We start from the raw sequence: 18,463 nt of genomic DNA, 5'->3' as shown, positions 1-18,463 counted from the left end.
CTGAAAACAGGAGGCCATCAAGTGGCTTTCTGTTCTCCTCCTCTGTCCCCCCAGGGCTAGTTACCAGGAGTCCAAGTTACAAAGTACAGGCGCCCCATGGCCTGGCCCCAGGTGGCCTCAGAAGCTTCCCTGCCAGGGATGAGGTTCTCCTAGCCCCAGGTCCACAATTGGGTGTGACAGGTTGACCCAGGCTGACCCAGGTTTCCCGAGGCGCCTTTCCCTTGCCTGGTCTAGTGGCTGAGCTCTGGCCTAGCAGGAAGGGCAGCTGGAGGAAGGACCAGCCAAAAGAGGCTGCCCCAGCACCTCCCCCCCCCACCAATAGGGAGCTCAGTCTCCCCTTCCCCTTCCCCAGCACGGCTTTATCCTACAAAGTCAAGTATTTGGGACCCATATACTAACCATGAAAATGTTGGAGCTGGGAAAGGTGAAGTCGCTCCAAAATAACAAAAGAGCAAAATTGGAAATAATAAATTTTTAATGAGTACAAACGTCATTAATTGTCCAATTTGGTATCATGAAAATCTCCCTCCATTTGAAAACAATTTGTACTTTTGATTCTCTTGCTTTGTACAGATTCCTGAGTATGCGTGATGAGGGCTGGGAAGTCGGAGCCAATCGTAAACTAAACGCGCAAACTTCAGCCAAATAATTTCAAAAGCGAAATTATAAAAATTCTTTCCAAGTATTTTATAGCAAAATAATTCTATTTAATGTGGGATGCGGGTGCATTTTAATTCTTTTATACACTCTGGGGTGGGACCTACAAAAATAAGACTGTCTGGTACCCAGGAAGGCCCTGCCTTTCTCCTCTGCCCCTCCTTTCTTTCCCTCCCTCTCCTCTCCTTTTCTCTCTTCTCAGACGCCTTCTCCTCTGCAGCTTTAAGGAAGTATCATCAGAATCTCCTGCTAAAAATACTAATTTTTATAAAGATACTGATTCTTTTTTTCTTTTCCATTATGGTCTGTTACAGGATATTGAATATAGTTCCCTGTGCTATACAGTAGGACCTTGTTGTTTACCTAACTTATACATAGTCGTTTGTATCTGCTAATCCCAAACTCCCAATTTAGCCATCCCCCACTTCCTTTCCCCTTCGGTAACCGTAAGTTTGTTTTCTGTCTGTGAGTCTGTTTCTGTTTTGTAAATAAGTTCATTTGTATCATATTTTAGATTCCACATGTAAGTGATATCCTATGGTATTTGTCTTTCTCTTTCTGACTTACTTCACTTGGTATGATAATCTCTAGGACCATCCATGTTGCTGCAGATGGAATTATTTCATTCTTTTTTAAGGCTGAGTAGTATTCCCTATCTTTTTTTTTTTTTTTTTTTTGGCCACGTCGTGAGGCTTGTGGGATCTTAGTTTGGGGTTGAACCTGGGCCCTGGGCAGTGAGAGCACAGAGTCCTAACCACTGGACCACCAGGGAATTCCCATATACAACATCTTCTTTATGCATTCATAAAGATACTGATTCTTAACATTCGAAGGCCTCTCCTTGAGGGTGGTGAATGCAGACTAAAGGGATGGTTGCTTTTGTCTCCCTCTAGGCCCCTAGCTATTCCTAAGGACATGATGCTCTGCTGAAACGGACACTTCCTCATAGCAGAGGAACTGAAAATACCCCTGAAGTACTGCCCCGGCTCCTCCACACACGGATGGTCCCCTCACTCTAGCTGGCTGAGCAACAGGCCACCATCGTGGTCCACGGATTTTGTGATGAGCCTGAAGGCTCAGCCAGCAGCAAACAGAGGCTGCAATCTGTGGTTTAGCTGCAAGGGGTCTTTTCAACCAGACAGGTGGGTCACCCAGCAGCCTGGCACCTTCTTGCCAAAATGCTCAGCATCCTCAGGGCTCCCAGGCAGCCTTCCCCGGGAAAACTGCCCGGAGCACCTGAGGGGCTCCTGAAGCAGAGGTGCAGCCCACAGGCCTCTCAGCAAGGACAGCCATTCACAGAGGCTGGCGGGTTGCTGAGGGAGCTCATGGCCAGGAGAGAATCTTGGAGACTCTCCCGAACAACACTGGAAGGGGCCAGTTGTCTCAGCATGGGGAATCATGTTCCAGAATGTCCTCTAAGGCCCTCCCAGTGGCTAGCCACACTTAGCTCTGCAGCTTCTCTCCTTCCACTCCCCTCACACCCTGCTTTCCAAATGGCAGCTCTTGAGTTATCCCTGCCCTGCTGCCTGGCCCTAAGTCTCTGGTCTGCAGCCCCTCCTGCACTGCCCATGGCCCCAAGCCTGTGAGTGGCTAACTGCCCCATCTCCTTCAAGACTGAGCTAAGGTACCTCTTCCTCTCAGGAAACTTCTCCCAAGCAGCTCTCCCCTCCATGATGCTCTGCTGTGTTCACCGTGTCTGATAGATAGAGGCATACATATGTAGATGCTAGGTAGGCAGATAGATGATCGATACATAGATGATTTGCAGATACTTAGATGATGGATAGATTAATAGACACATACAGTAAGTCCCGTGCATATGAAACTTCAAGTTGTGAACTTTCAAAGATGCAAACGTGCGTTCGTAGGTCCAATCACGTAAATGAGTTCAAGTGTTTAGCGTACATTGTTATGTGCGTGCATCCTCTACAAGTGGTTGTGCTTTCGTGTGTTTTGCTGTACAGTGCTGTAGAAAGTGGCACAGTATCTTTATTTCAACCTAGATCTGCAAGAGGACGACTTCACTGAACTCCTTGCTGTGCAACACCAGGAGCTTACTAATGAAGACCTGATGGAATTGGAGGCCCAGAGAAATGACGAAGAGAGACAAGAGGAAGAAGAAGTAACTGAAGACCTGAAGAGATTCACGACGCAGGAAATGGCGAGGGGATTTTCTTTATGTGAGGAGGCACTATTAGTGCACTGTGAGTTTTTGAGGCACAGGACCCAAACTCAGAATGGTACACGAAGGTTGCAGCAGCTGTTCAAAATGCAATCCAGTGCCACCGTGTCATCTATGACACGAAAAAAAGAGCTACTACCCAGACATCACTGGATGGTTTTTTCAAGAGGGTAGATAGAACTGAATCCAGCAAGGAACCAGAACCTGTGCCATCAACGTCAGGCGTGAGTGAAATTGCAGCTTGCCCTCATCTCCTATTGCTGACAATCCCTCAGCTCTACCATCTCCCCCCTCCTCTCCCTCCTCCAGTCAGTAACTCTTCTTGCCTCTTCACTGATGCCAGCCCCTGTGTGCCAGCTGTTGTCCCGTACTGCTGTACTTTTCAGGGTACTGTGCTGTAAGATTAAAAATGTTTTCTTTATTTTTTGTGTTTGTTTTTTTGTGTATTATTTGTGTGAAAATTATTATAAACCTATTACAGTACAGTACTATATAACCGATTGTGTTAGTTGGGTACCTAGGCTAACTTCGTTGGACTTATGAACAAGCTGGACCCTTGGAACGGAACTCGTTCATATGTAGGGGACTTACTGAAGATACATAGATGATAGATACATAAAGACATAGATGATAGATAGATAGATAGATTGATTGATTTAAATGTTGCCCCAAGAGTGTGATGGCACAATGGAACCGTATCCATCACTGTGACACCCTGATTTCTAGCACAGAGCTGAGCACGCAGTAATGCTTAATGAATGAATGGATGGATGTCGAGGGCCAGGCTTGGGTGAGCAGGAAGTTGGGACAGATACCCATGGGTCTAGAATGACTCATCCGTTGCTGTCTGCAATGTTCCCAGGGAGGATGTGGGGTCACGTGAGGCCCAGAGACCAGGATTGGGGGCCGAGCATTTCCAACTTCGCTCTGCCCCTCTTCTGTCAGCTCTTGGGTAAGAACATAAATGTGCTGTCATCTAGCAAGGGAGACGAGGCACTTGACCACCCACCAGGCCAGCAGAAGTGCTGCCTTTCCCTTCCTCCCCACCATCGTGGGTAGGTGCCAGCCTCGGGTGCCAGACCACCTGAGCCCAAACCCCAGCCTCACCACAGCCTGCTCACTGTGGAATCTTCATGGTGCCTCCCAGATAGTGGTACTTAACCTTGATGAGTTGTCATGTGGATTTAAATAAATAAATCCATAGAACCTGCTTAGAGCGGTGCCCAGCATGGGGGGAAGGGATGTGTAATATTACCACTGGTTATGCCCAGCCAGCCCCCTGCCCCCAGCCCCAGGCACCAGTCTGAAGACAGAGTCAGGGTCAGTTGAGGTCAGTTAAGGTCTGAATTCAGGGGCAGGATGTGGCCGTGGCTCCAACGCTAGAGGGTTGGCAACTCCTGAGACATGCTCAGCACGTTCTCATCAAGCCACTGACACACCACGAGTTTCCTCAGGAGGAAGGAGGACATGCCATGCTGGGGGACCCCCGCCCCAGTGCTGCCCTGGGGAGTAGGGGGAGAGCGGTGGTCTCCCGGCCCAGCCTGGCCTCCTCCCTGCCTCTCCACTACAGACTCATCTTCACACCCAGCCCCACACAGCCACAAGCACCAGGCCCCGGCAGTCGCAGGCCCGGCCCTGGCGTACAGCATGTGGGAAACCCTACTGTCACGCTCCCTGCCTGGGAGCGCAGGCAAAGAACAGCCGGGCACCAGTCAGTGCCTGCCAGCCGCCTGCCAGGAGGAAGGCCTCGCAGGGTGAATGGGGAGGAAGAGAGCCACATTCTGTTCTGGAAAAGTCCCTCCTCCCTGTCCCCTTGGCTTCCCCAGGGGCCCTCACGTCCATGGACCCAAACACAAGACTGAGGCCTGCTCAGAAGCACAGTTTCCTCCAACGTCCCTTCCACCCAAGCACAGCCAGGACTTCTGGGCAACGCAGAAAGGCCTATGGGGAATAAGGACACAGTGACGCAATGAGGGTGGTTGGTTTTTTTTTGTGGTACGCGGGCCTCTCACTGTTGTGGCCTCTCCCGTTGCAGAGCACAGGCTCTGGACACGTAGGCTCAGCGGCCATGGCTCACGGGCCCAGCCGCTCCGCGGCATGTGCTATCTTCCCGGACCAGAGCATGAACCCATGTCCCCTGCATCGGCAGGCGGACTCTCAACCACTGCGCCACCAGGGAAGCCCGAGGGTGGTTTTTGAAGGCCTGTTTTATAAGAATCTGGGGGGTGGGGAAAGCAGTTCCATCCATCCATCCATCACACCCGGCTAGTACTTCAAGGCGCAGTTTCACCCCCTATTCCATAAAGCCTTCCCTGACTGTCCCAGAGTACAACCCCTTCCTCTCCTCAGTTCCTCCTGCTGCTATTCTAAACTGCCCCCATAAATGAGTGTGTTGGACAAAGCTGGTGGCCAGGCCGAGGGTGGACGTGGGACCTGGGAGTAGACACCCCTCCGTGCTCTGGTGTTGCTCTCTGATGGTTCCCACAGCTGTGTCTGGGCCTCCCCATCATCTCTTATCTTGTCCACAGTGTGCTCCAGGGAAGGACAAGAGGTAGCCAGCTGCCAGCCCAGCTGGGTCACATGTCTGGAGCCACTTGTCAGCATCAGAGTCTTTCCAAACATGAACACAGTGTTGGGAGAAGGGGCTTCAGAAGCTGGGCTGGTCTGCAGGCACTCCAGGTCTACAGCTCGTCTTTTCTCTGCTCACCTGGACAGGACCCCTCTGGCCTTGTGCTTGGAGGGGCTTGAAGAGGCTCCCTGCTCCCTGCCTCCCGAGAGCAAAACTCTAATCCATGCAGGACCAGGAGCCGGCCCGTCTCTCCTTGACACTAGCCAAGCTGTTCCTCCTTTACATTCAAAAAAGTTCTCTTCTGACTCGCTCCCTTAGGTCTCCAGAGAGCTGGGGAACAATGTCATCCTCCTCGCAGATCTGTCCCTGACTCAGCCCCCTTTAATTCACTCTCCTTCCTGAACCCCCTCATCTGTGGCCAGCCTGGTCAGCCAGGGGCCTCCCAAAGGACTCCATTGGTGCCTGAAAGCCTCTCTCTCTTGCCTCCCAGGGGAGAAGCAAAGGGTGGCCTCCGAAGCAGGGAGGCAGCCTCCACCCTCTCCTTACTGGGCTCTGGCAGTCTCACAGGGCAGCCCCGTTTCCTCTGGAGACCATGCAGGCCCCCGGGCCTTGGATACTTCTGAGGGGCCCATGACTATCTTCACCTCTTTCTCTCTTTGCTCCTTCCACAGCCCTTCCCAGCCCCTCCTCTTCACTCCACCCAGAATAAGGGTTCCCTCAAGGCTTCTGACTCATGTGACGCATGAGGTGACATGGGGGGTATATTGTTCTAAAGCCTAAATGGGTGTGGTCATCACCCAAGGGGCTTGTTGTCAAAGTGGATTCCCTGGCACCCTGCCCAGTGACTGATTCAGTTAAGTCCAGAGTAGAGTCTGGGACTCTGAATTTTTAAAAATTAATTAATTTATTATTTATTTTTGGCTGCGTTGGGTCTTCGTTACTGTGTGCGGGCTTTCTCTAGTTGCGGTGAGCGGGGGTTACTCTTCGTTGCGGTGCGTGGGCTTCTCATTGCAGTGGCTTGTCTTGTGGAGCATGAGCTCTATGAGCATGGGCTTCAGTAGTTGTGGCACACAGGCTCAGTAGTTGTAGCTCGCAGGCTCAGTAGTTGTGGCACATGGGCTTAGTTGCTCCACAGCATGTGAGATCTTCCCGGACAAGACCTCGAGCCTATGTCCCCTGCATTGGCAGGCAGGCTCTTAACCACTGTGTCACCAGGGAAGCCCAGGACTCTGAATTTTTAACCAGCACCTCAGGTCCCATCCCTCTTGTCTCTGAGCCCCGTGTTCAGCTTCCATGTGAGGGAAGAGACGGAGGAGTTGCAGCTGGTACACCTAGGAGGTGCCCCTGCTGCCCTGGTTAATCGGGGAAATCTGGTTCCATCGCCCAGTGCCACGTGGAGCAACGAGGGTTTTCTTGTGTGTTTTTTTTTCTTTTTTTGAGGTACGCAGGCCTCTCACTATTGTGGCCTCTCCCATTGTGGAGCACAGGTTCTGGACGCGCAGGCTCAGCGGCCATGGCTCACGGGCCCAGCCGCTCTGCGGCATGTGGGATCTTCCCGGACCAGGCCACGAACCCGTGTCCCCTGCATCGGCAGGCGACTCCCAACCACTGCGCCACCAGGGAAGCCCGAGAAATGAGTTTAATGCACTCTCAGAGTGGGGTAAGATCAGGGAAGCATCTGAAGGTGGATTCTTTGATGAAGCAGGATTTAGTTGTATTGAGGGCCGGCTGGAGTTTGAATCCATAGAGAGGAGTGCAGAGGTGTCCAGGCACCAACTGAAGGAATAGTGGCTCCAAGGGAAGGAAGTACCAACAGTGGCTTTTCAGACACTGTGATGGGCTGACAAATGGACTACTTACACCCTTCATCATGATTGGTCCTTGGAGGGATTAGCAAAAGAAGAGGGAGGGAATAGAGAAGATAGAATGGATCCCAAGAAAGGTTGGAAGTAAATGTTTCAAATATCTAGGTGAGCTCTAAGTTCCCAGTTCTGATGCCATTTCTGTCTTTCAGCCTCTTCAGGGTTAGAGTGCAGAAGAAACCAGGCCCCAGAGGAGGAGCACAGCCAGGTGCAGTCCTGGGCCCAGGCAGGGAGTCCCACAGCCTCAAGCCACACTTTCCTTGGCCTTACACCCAAATGTCAGACTTTACTGGCCAAGACTGCTGACCTCTGACCACATAAGTATCCTGTAATCTTGCTTTGAGGGTTTGAGACTGGCTGCTGCCCACCGCCCTGTCCTGGCACCTGCTTCAGGGCCTGGCCTTGGCCTCCCAATGAATGACTCCCTCCCCACTCCGCATTTCATGCTCCTGGCTGTGTTCAAGCCTCCCCTCCCATGCGCAAGCTCAGAGAGTGTTGATGAAAGCCAGTGCCTGCTTGGGGTGGAAGGATGGAGCTCAAGGCAGTGAGGAGTGTACCCAGAGCCCCCAGGAGAAGGCGCTCTGGCCCGGGAGGCCCCAGGCCTAGGTTCTGGTCATGGCCCTGTCCTGCGGTCTTGGGTTGGCCTTTCCGGGTCTCAGATCTCTTTTCTGTAAAATGAAGGGGTTGAAATAGCTCATCCTGCTCCAGAGAAGTGTCTGGTGGAAGGCTTACAAAGAGAGCATTAAAAACCAAATGTTGCGGGCTTCCCTGGTGGCGCAGTGGTTGAGAGTCCGCCTGCCGATGTAGGGGACACAGGTTCGTGCCCCAGACCGGGAAGATCCCACATGCCGCGGAGCGGCTGGGCCCGTGAGCCATGGCCGCTGAGCCTGCGCGTCCGGAGCCTGTGCTCTGCAACGGGAGAGGCCACAACAGTGAGAGGCCCGCGTACCGCGGAAAAACCACAAAAAACCAAAAACCAAATGTTGTGAAGTCAGAGCTGTACTAGGCACAAGAGGAGGAAGTTTTGTTACTGACATTGAGGCCACAGCCCAGCTAGTCTTGAAGAGGACAGAGGCATGATGCTTACTGAGAACTCATTGAGGGCCTACTAGCCCGTACCGTGTGGCAAGGTTTGACTAAAACATGTTATCGTATTTAGTTCCGGCGATAGATGTACCTTCACTTCAATTGTAAGGAAACAAACTCTGGAAGTGTGACTTACATGCCCAAGGTCAAATCAGCTATTAAATGATAGAACTAGGATTCTCGCCCAGCTTGGTCCAGGCAGAATGGAATAACCAAGTCAGGACGTTTGCTTTGTGTGGCCCTTCCTTCAAACACTTGCTCTCCTTGAGGATGAAGCTGCCTCAGAACCCATGCCCCCGACCCCTGTCTGCCACCCACCACCCCGGCCCAGGAGCTGCCTCTGGGCCTAACCTGTGTGAACCTGGCTCTAGGGGAGCCAGCCTCTTCACCCCACATTCCTGCCCATGGAGCAGCTCCTATGGATGTGGAAGCTCCCTGGGCCCCACACACACAGGCTTCATCAACACCCCAGGTCAAACCATCACTAGCTAAAGCACAGTTGGGGTGTTTCGGATTAAATCGGCCTCTTCTTTGAGAAAACAGAATGACAGGAGGTAGGCCCAGGATGGCTAAACATGGTTAAGCTTCTTGACTGACAGCTGAGCTCTGGGAGAAGGACTGCTAGGGACAGGAATGTGCTTTGTGTCTTTTTCAGAAATAGCTTGTAAATGAGTGAAGCATAAAATAGAGTTTCAAATATTAATGAACGTTTTTGGACACTTAGTATGTGCCAGCAACTGTTTTAAGTGCTTCATATTAATTAGCCCATTGCATTCTCACAATAGCTCTATGAAACAGATATTACTATTATGAGCCCATTTTACTAATGTGGAAACTGAGGCACAAAGAGGGAAGTGACTAGCCCAAGGTCACGTAGCTGGTAAGTGGCAGAGCAAGTATTCAAGAGGAGCAGATATTCACCTGACCAGGATCTCACAAGGCAGGTATGGGCCTGAGCCCTCCTGACAGCCCTCAGTGCCCCATATTCTATGGGTTTCTGCAGACCCAGTCTGGTCTCCAAGGGGGCGATGAAGCTCCATGGCCTTTTGCTGGGGAGATGGAGCAGCTGGGGTCTCCCATTGCCCTCAGAAGGGCTGGCGCACTTCAAGGAGTATCCTTGTTCTGAACCGTCTTCCACGTGGACCCTTAACAGCCCTCAGCCTGAAACACACAGTGGCGACACACCATCTGTTCTTCATAAAACCTTCTCTGACACTTGAATCCTTGTCCTGAATCCCTCCTATTTGCTGCTGCTTTATGTTCAACGAACACGAGGGTCACTTGTATGTTTTTCTCTTGTAAACTGCCTGTTTATATTTTTGCTCATTTTTTCTATCAAAATATTTCATCTTTGCTTAGAGATTGGTAAAGGTTCTCTCACATTTGTGCTGTCTCTTTGACTGTTTGCCTTTTGGTTCAAGATTCTCATTCTTGCAGCTCAAGTCTAATTCCCTAGCAGTAAATGTATTCAGGGGATGATATTGCACAGTGGTTAAGAGAAAATACTCTGCAGCCATGCTGCTTGGGTTCAAATCTTGTCTCACCTGTTCATTAGCTGTGTAACCTTGGATGAGTGATTTAACTTATTTGTGCCTCAGTTGCTCTGCACATAAAATGGGGGTAATAATAGTAGTACTACCTTCACAGGGCTGTTGAGAGGATTAAGTGAGAAAATCTATGTAAAGTGGTTAAATAATATTTGGCACACAATACATGTTCAAGTGAGACCTATTTTTTTTAATATTAAAGATATTGACCCTTTGTCTGTCATTTGTTACAAATGTAGTAGAAACCAACTGCCCTGTAATGTTGGAGGGTCCTGGTGGATGGTGGTTTCAGCTTTGCTGAGCTTCTGGAAGGACTGTGGCGGTTTTGCTTTTGAGATAAGACAGAGTACAGAACAGCTGGAATGCTCTGCAAGACAGAAGGAGAAGAATTTGGAGTTGGAAGAATTCTGGGATGTAGGGTGAGAAGGGGAGATGGAAGTGAGAGAAGAGGCATTGTGAGTGAAGGAAAAATGTGGGTGGATTCCAGAATACGACCCCTCCCCGTGACCCTCAGAGAAGTCCACTGGATAACACTTGGTGAACATATGGTTCTTTTGGTCTGAATTCTGCATCCTGGTTGACATGAAATGACTATCTCAAGCCTTGAAGTCAGAGGACATCAGAGCCAGCTACACCTTTGGCCCCTGAACTGGCAAACCCAATCCATCAAGATGCCCAGGAGGACCAGGAGTTAATATTTGGATTACACACACCTTTTTAAACCCAGTTTGTCTTTTGGCTGTGGGTTTTCGTTATGGTTGGAGTGGGCATTGTGATGCACCACCCAGGTCTCCCTTTAGGACTGTAGGGCTTAATCTCCCAGTTGCAAAGAATGCCGCCAGTAAAAAACCCTCAGCTATCAGCTCTCAGAGCCACCTTGCCCAAGATCACAGGTGCAGTAGTTATTTGATTCTACATAATAAACTACTCCAAAACATGGGACCTTAAAACAACATTTATACTTTCTGTGGGTTAGGAACTTGGGAGCCACTTAGCTTGTGGTTCTGTCTTAGGGTCCCTCACAGGTGGCAGTCAAGATGTGACCAAAGCTGCAGACATCTGAAGACCTGACTGAGGCCAGAGGATCAGCTTGTAAAGGTGACTCACTAGAACGGCTGTGGGCAGGAGGCCTTGGTTTCTCAATATGTGGGCTTCTTCTTGGGGCTACTTGAACATCCTCACAACATGGCAGCTTTTCTTCCTTCAGTGGAAGTCCAAGAAGAAGCCACGATGCCTGTTATGACCTGGTCTTGCCATCACTTTTGCCACATTCTATTTGTTAGAAGTGACTCACTAAGTCTAGCCCTTGTTCAAAGGGAGGGGAAGTAGGCTCCGCCTTTCAAAGGGATGAATGTTAAATAATTCGTGAACATATTTTTAAACCACCGCAAAGCCCCATTCCTGGAGGAGCCCACATCTAAGGATGTAAAGGCCAGGCCCCTTTCCCCAACTTGGGACAACTCTGAAGGGCCATCCCAGCTACAGAGCTCCCTATGGAGTCAGCATAGCCTTCACTGAGATGCAACACAGTTCAGCCTCTCACTGCTCTGTCCTGCTGGCACACGTGATATTCTCAAGAACACTGCTAGTAGACCTCCTACACGCTCCATCTCAGAACCCATCTGTGAAAATGGTGTTTTTGTTAACGTGTTAATGTTTTCTTATGTGGTGAATCGATTAGCGTCTTCCTTTGTGGATTCTGCTCTTGTGAGTGTTTTTAGAAAAGCCTTCCAAATCCTGAGATGAGATAAATACCTAGATTTCATTCTAGGTCATCTATGATTTCAAACTTTACTCTTAATTATTTAATATAACTGGAGTTTATTTTAATATACCTTGTGAGATAGAGATCTAATTTCACTTTTCACCAATGTTTCATCAATGGTCCTAACATTATATTTTTAAAGAATTATTTTTCTACTGATTTGAAATGACAACTTTACATATGTACTAAATTCTACCATTTAATTGGATTGGTTTCTGAACTTTCTATTCTGTTCTGGACCCCAGCCACATTATTTTGATTATTGTATATCTAAATATTAGATATATATCTAGATATTATCTAGATATTATATATCTCAGATTCTAATATCTGAGAGTACAAGTCTCTTTTCCTTTTTCTTCTTTTTTGATATTGTCATGAGTTTATTCTTTCAGGATAATTTTACAATTGTTTGTAATTTTAAATTTGACAATTGCTCCACCTCCTAAAATCACACTGAGATTTTGATTGGGATGTGTTAAATATATTGATGTCAGTTCTTCCAAAATATCTATATATGAAAATCTCATTTAAGGTTCTTTTTGGATATGGCTAGGTGCATAGATGGTATATATGAATAAATATTGTGTGTGTGTGTGTGTGTGTGTGTGTGTTTTCACATAGGTCCCACTATGCTTATTAAGCTTATTCCTAGATGTTATGGTTTTTGTTGCTATTGGGGATATATTTTTCTTCATTATGTTTCCTAGCTGGTTATTTTGGTGTATAAGAAATCCATCGGGATTTGTATATCTGTTTTTCATCAAGCCACTGTCCACTCCTACTGTTTTAGTACTTTTCTAATTGATTCTCTTTGGTTTTCTTAGGCAAAGTGTAGTATTCTCAAATAATGATAATTTCTCTTCCTCTCCAATATTTAGACCAACAAGGAGGCTAGCATCACCCTCAAGATTCAGAGGAAGAGCACATTCTTGCCTTGTGTTAGTTTTGTTTCCTTTTCACATGCAAGTAATATACAAGCATAGCACAAATGTTAGAAATTTTTTTTTTAATTAAACACCTGAATTGTAACTGCCTATTTAACACTTTCATGTATTTTTGTTTTAGACTGCTTTCTATGGAAATATATATATATGTTTATGTGTATGTCTATCTATATAAAACCATAAATGAATTTATAGATACAAAATAGACACTATTTGTAATGTGAATTTTAAACTTTCTATATCATCAAAGTATTTTCAGGAAAATATATCTACAACATAATTTTATATTGCTTTATGTCTTTATATCATAATTTGAAACCTGTATACTTACATAGTTTGTTTAGATTTAGATTTCTAGAGGGGTGATTGAGTAATTTTGTTATTGAATTTTAAGCATTCCATATATATAAAAGTACAAACCCCTTTTTTGTCACATATTTTGCAAATATTTTTACAGTTTGCATTATGAAATATAGAAATATGACATAATACCTGTGTATTCTTTCATGTGGCCTTATGAAATAACAACTTGGCAATTTGCCTTAGATTTTAGAAGCAACAAAACATTCCTATTTCACTTGATGCACTCGCTGTTCCTTTCCATAATTGCATCCCCCTTCTTCTTTCTCCAGATCTAATCACTAACCTATTTTTTAAATATATTATGCTCATACATGTTTTAATAGCACTGCTACATGTGTGTGTCCATAAACGATGTATGTGACATTGTTCTGCATGTTTTATGTTTTGAAACTTTACATGAATGAAATTGTACTGTAGGTGTCCTGTAATTTGCTTCTGGTGAACACTGTGCTTTAAAAATGTATTTGTAATTAATTCATTTTAATGGAGGCATAGTATTCTATTTTATAAATAGATCACAATTTATCCATCTTTTTATTGTATGGCATTTAGGGCTTTTCCTTCTAAATTTTCATTATAAGAACAACATTTCATTGAATATTATTGCATGTGGCTCTTATGTGCATGTGCAAGTTTCTCCACATACATGCCAAGATGGGGACTGCCTTGGTAGCTGGTATGCATGTTTTCAGATTCCCTAGACGGTGACAAATAGCTCTCCCAAGCAGTGGTGCCATTCTACTCTCTCCTGGGTATTGTTTCTCTACTCCAACTCATAGTATTATCAGACTTTCAATTCTTGTAAATATTATGGATAAAAAGAGTTACCTCACTGTATATTTTTACATTTTCTTGAGCCTGAGTCAATTTGGTTAACTTTGCACACATTTTTTGGACATTGGGGTTCCCTCTTCTATAAATCCTCACATATTTTGTCCATTCTTCTACTTATTTTTCTAATTAACTTGTAGTATTCCTTTATAGTTTTACCTGTTGCAGATTGTTTTACAGTTGGTGGTTGGCTTAGTAAATCTGTAGAATGTCTCTGTTGAGAAAAATCTTAAACTTTAATGTAATCTTACTATTAATCTTTTTCTTCAGGGTTTGGTGTGTGTGTGTGTGTGTGTGTGTGTGTGTGTTTTAAATTTGGCTTTCCCTATCCAAAGATCATAATGATAGTGTCCTATATTTTCTTCTAAAAGTTAAAAACTTTTGCTTTTTATATTTGATCTACCTGGAGTTTTGTGGTTTTTTTAATATGATGTGAGGTAGGGATCTAATTTTTTTTCCATATGGATAACCTACTATTCCAGCACCATTTGTTAAATCATTCACCCTTTTGCCACTGGTTTGTTATTGCCCTTTTTGTCATATTAACTTTCTATATATGAGTGTGTCTGTTTCTGTGCTCTTTGTCATATTACATTGGTCTTCTTGTCAATCCTTACACCACCAACACATTATGTTAATTATACCTTTATAATGTGTTGATACATGATCAAAAGAGTACCTGTATCAGGTTTTTTCAAAAGTTGTTTTTGAAGTATAGTTAAGTATAATATTTTCCCCCTTTATATTTAGTCTTATATTTGGGAAAGTGTGCCCCACCTCAAGATTACAAAAATGTCATAGGGAGAATTTTTGAATATTTGATAGCTTCCCTACCTTCTTCCATGCCAAAGAATATTCTGTGTCTGCTTAGATCCCTGATTTTTTGTTATATCTACAAATACTTGGTAGAAAGAGCTGCAGAATCAGAAGGACCTAGAAGAGGGGTTGGAGACTTTTACCTAGGAAAGAGGATTCCAGCAAAAGAAAAATGTATATCCATAGAAGAGGAGGAGTGGGAAATTGAGCCATGCATTCTCAGTTTCAGAATGAATTTTGATTGGGAGTTTGAGTGGAACAAATACCAAATTTTGTAGCTACCAGCTGTTGTACATGTGGAGAACATAGAGAATGGCAGAGATGGGGAGAGAATTTTTTAAATGTTTTGTGGTTCATTAAATATGTGCTTCTCTCACACAGGCACATACTGTCACTACAGCCCATTGGTGCTTACTCAAGAGTAAGGTTTAAACTCTTTTCAGTTCCATTTTTCTGTATAGATTCTGTTTAACTGTAAGACTGAACTATGAAACTACCCAGGTTTTATTTGGATAAATAACCACCTGTTTTTTTTTCTAGTGCTTTCGCAATTCTACAATTTATTTATAAATGCACATGGTAGAACGTAGATGTCCCTTCCATACCTGTTCCCCAGTATCCAACTTGTCTTCTTCAGAAGAAAATTGTGTGACCAGTTTCTTAGGTAACTTTCCTGAGATACTCTAGCATAAACCGTATATATACTTTATGTTCCCTCCACCCTCTTTTCCCACTTAGAGTAGCACACTCCATGAAGTGTTCTATACTTTCCTTTTGTCCCCACTGAATGCATTAATTGGAGATCATTCCTTATCAGTGCATAAATATCTTCCTCATTATTTTTAACAATAACATAATATCTTAGTATAATGGACACATCAGTGTACCTATCCAGCCCTTTCTGGTGGACCTTTAAGTTTTCCCGGTGTTTTACTGCTGTAACTGGTATGTTGAACAAGCATGTCTCATGACATAACAAAAATAAAACTTTATTTTTTTTCTTCCATCATTCGTTGAAAAGTATTTCTTTAGGTTAACATTTCCTGTGTTTATCTGAAAACACTGGAAGTTCTTATGGGTTTTCATTTTTGGTCAAACACAGCCTCAATTCAGAAATTATAATATCTATTCCCTTGTAATGAGCCAATTCCCTGAACTTGAGAGTGTTAGTAAGCCTTCAGTGGAGAAGGGACCTTGGTCCATTTGCTTCTCTTCCTTTCATCATCCCTCCCTCCCCACTAGTTGCTGTTTTACTCCCCATGACAGTCAAGATGGGGGTAGGGGTAAATGAACAAGGAAAGGTGAAGGAATGAGATGGTAGTTACCATTTGGCGGGGCGATTTTGAGTTCTCTGCCCCTAGCAGATGGCTCATGCTGCCTCTTTCTCTTGGTGAGCTTTGAGGGGTTGTTGGAGGTTCCCTAGAAGGCCTGTCTTTCCTGAAGTTCTCCTGGCATGTCCCTAACGATCCCTTGGGACTCCATCCTTGGTGTGAGTATATGGAGGTATTGCCACCCTTGTTCTCCCTTGGCTTTCTGGGCAGCTCTACTAAACCAGACTCAGGGGAACCCCATGCTGGTGCTCTTTTTGGCACATGGCCCATATCTGGCCTTGGAAACATTTATGTATCCCTTGTCCTAAAAATCTCTGATCCCAACACAGTGATGATTGCAGGGCTTCACCACCAAAGCCACAAGGCAGACCTTCTCTTACTTCTGAATTTCTTGGGAGTGTCAGCCCCTCGCCCCAGGCCACTTTAGTGCCCCCAACCCTGGGCCAGGCACTGTTCTTCTGTGTCTCCCACTGCTGGCAAAGCCTCTTGAAGCTCCCTGAGAGGTTCCTTAAAAGCCCCCTTCCTAGTCTTGACAGTAGCCTCCCTCACTGGTCCCCCAAATGTCAGTGAAGACCCAGAGAGGCAACATTTCTCTCTAAAGAATCCCCTCCTGAAATGCCCCACCCTTGTAGTCTCAGACCTTGTTTTCATCCTTGATGTGGCTGAGCAGTCCAAGAATCATTGAACAGATTCTTGGCCAAATTCCATTGCCAGTTTATGGAGAGGGCGGGGTGTATGGCACATTCACTTTGGTGTTCTGAGCCAAGAAGAGTTGCATCCTAATATTTTGTTACACTGTCATAAATAATGCTGCCATTAGTATTCTTGTCCAAGGATATTTATTTGTGTATATCTATACAAAGTACCAGATGAATTAACAGAAGAGGAATTGTGGGGCTGGTGTGTATGAGCATCTATTTATTATTTAGTAGGTATTGCCAAATTGTCCTCCAAAGAGTTATACAAATTGCTCTTCACCAAAAATATATGAGAATGCCTATTTCCCACCCCCTTGATAAGCTTAATATTTTATTGCATTGGCCAAAATGTTTGTTCGGGAAATGAATAAGTTTTCAATAAAGTTCTTGGTGAAAAGTGAAAAATGTGTCTTTTATTTTTACTTAAAACTAAAGGAACTTTTTGGCCAACCCAATACATTTAAGCCTTTAATCTACCTGGATTTATTCTGACATAAATTATTCCCTGTCCCAAAATACATTAGATAGTAAATTCAAATTTATTTATTAAATAAATTCATCCATTCCCTACCGACTTAAAATGCCACTTTTAACTTGCAATACTTTCTTGAATATTTTTGGACTTTTTCTGGGCTTTGTCTTTTGCTCCACTGACCTGTTTTGCCTATTCCTGCACTAGTTCCATATGATTTTGATTATTATACATTTTAATATCTGGTAGGGAAACTCCCATTTCATTACTCTCCTTCTTCAAGCCCCCTCTGGATCTTCTCAAACTTTATTTTTTCAGTGATTTTTAGAATAATTTTGCCTAGTTCTAATCACTTTGCCATATGGATTTTGGTGAGGATTACAAACAATTTATAGCTTAATTTGTGGGCAATAGACAACTTTCCTGTACTAAATGGTCCCAAATTAGAACACAATATTCTTACTGATGAAAAATTCAAGTGAGCTTTGAGTTTTGTTTTTTGTTTTTTTCGGTACGCGTTCCTCTCACTGTTGCGGCCTCTCCCGTTGTGGAGCACAGGCTCCGGACGCACAGGCTCAGCGGCCATGGCTCACGGGCCCAGCCGCTCCGCGGCACGTGGGATCCTCTCGGACCGGGGCACGAACCTGTGTCCCCTGCATTGGCAGGAGGACTCTTAACCACTGCGCCACCAGGGAAGCCCGAGCTTTGAGTTTTACACATATATGTGACATCACTTACATTTGTTGTTATTGTAATCAAGATCTTTTTCTCATTATATTTTCTAATTAGTTAATACTGGCATATAAAAATCTTTTTGCAAAAATCTTACCATCTCCAGTCATATTTAATTTTCTTGAGTTTTCTAAATAGACAATCAATCATATTATCTGTAAATAATGATAACATTTCTAACTCTATTCCAAGATTTATACTACTGATTTTTATTTTGTTTAATTACCAAGGCTTTGTCAAAGTTAAAGTTATGAACCCATATCTATTAGTGTCACCAAATATAGAGAGTAGTTGTGAAGACACATGTCAAAATATTAACAGTGGTTATTACCTTTGTCATAACTTCTGTGTTTTGGTATATCAGAAAAAATCAACAAAGATAATTTCTGCAACTAATTTAAGTCTATAGTTCTATAATTATCCAAGTCAAGAAGGAAAAGAGTACCTACTCTTCCACTTCCAGTGGTGATGGATTAACAGGGATAGGACTTACCTCCCACCTTAAACAACTAGAAACTAGAAAAATATATGAAACAACTGCTGTCAGATGTTGGACAACAGGCAGCTCAACATTGTGGTCCTGGGGAGGCGGGGAACAAATAATG

The sequence above is a fragment of the Delphinapterus leucas genome, chromosome 13, assembly GCF_059928025.1.
Source record: "Delphinapterus leucas isolate spDelLeu-1000000601 "Yukka" chromosome 13, BTC_Dleu_Yukka2, whole genome shotgun sequence".
NCBI lineage: Eukaryota > Metazoa > Chordata > Mammalia > Artiodactyla > Monodontidae > Delphinapterus > Delphinapterus leucas.
Note: the sequence above shows the minus strand (reverse complement) of the source record.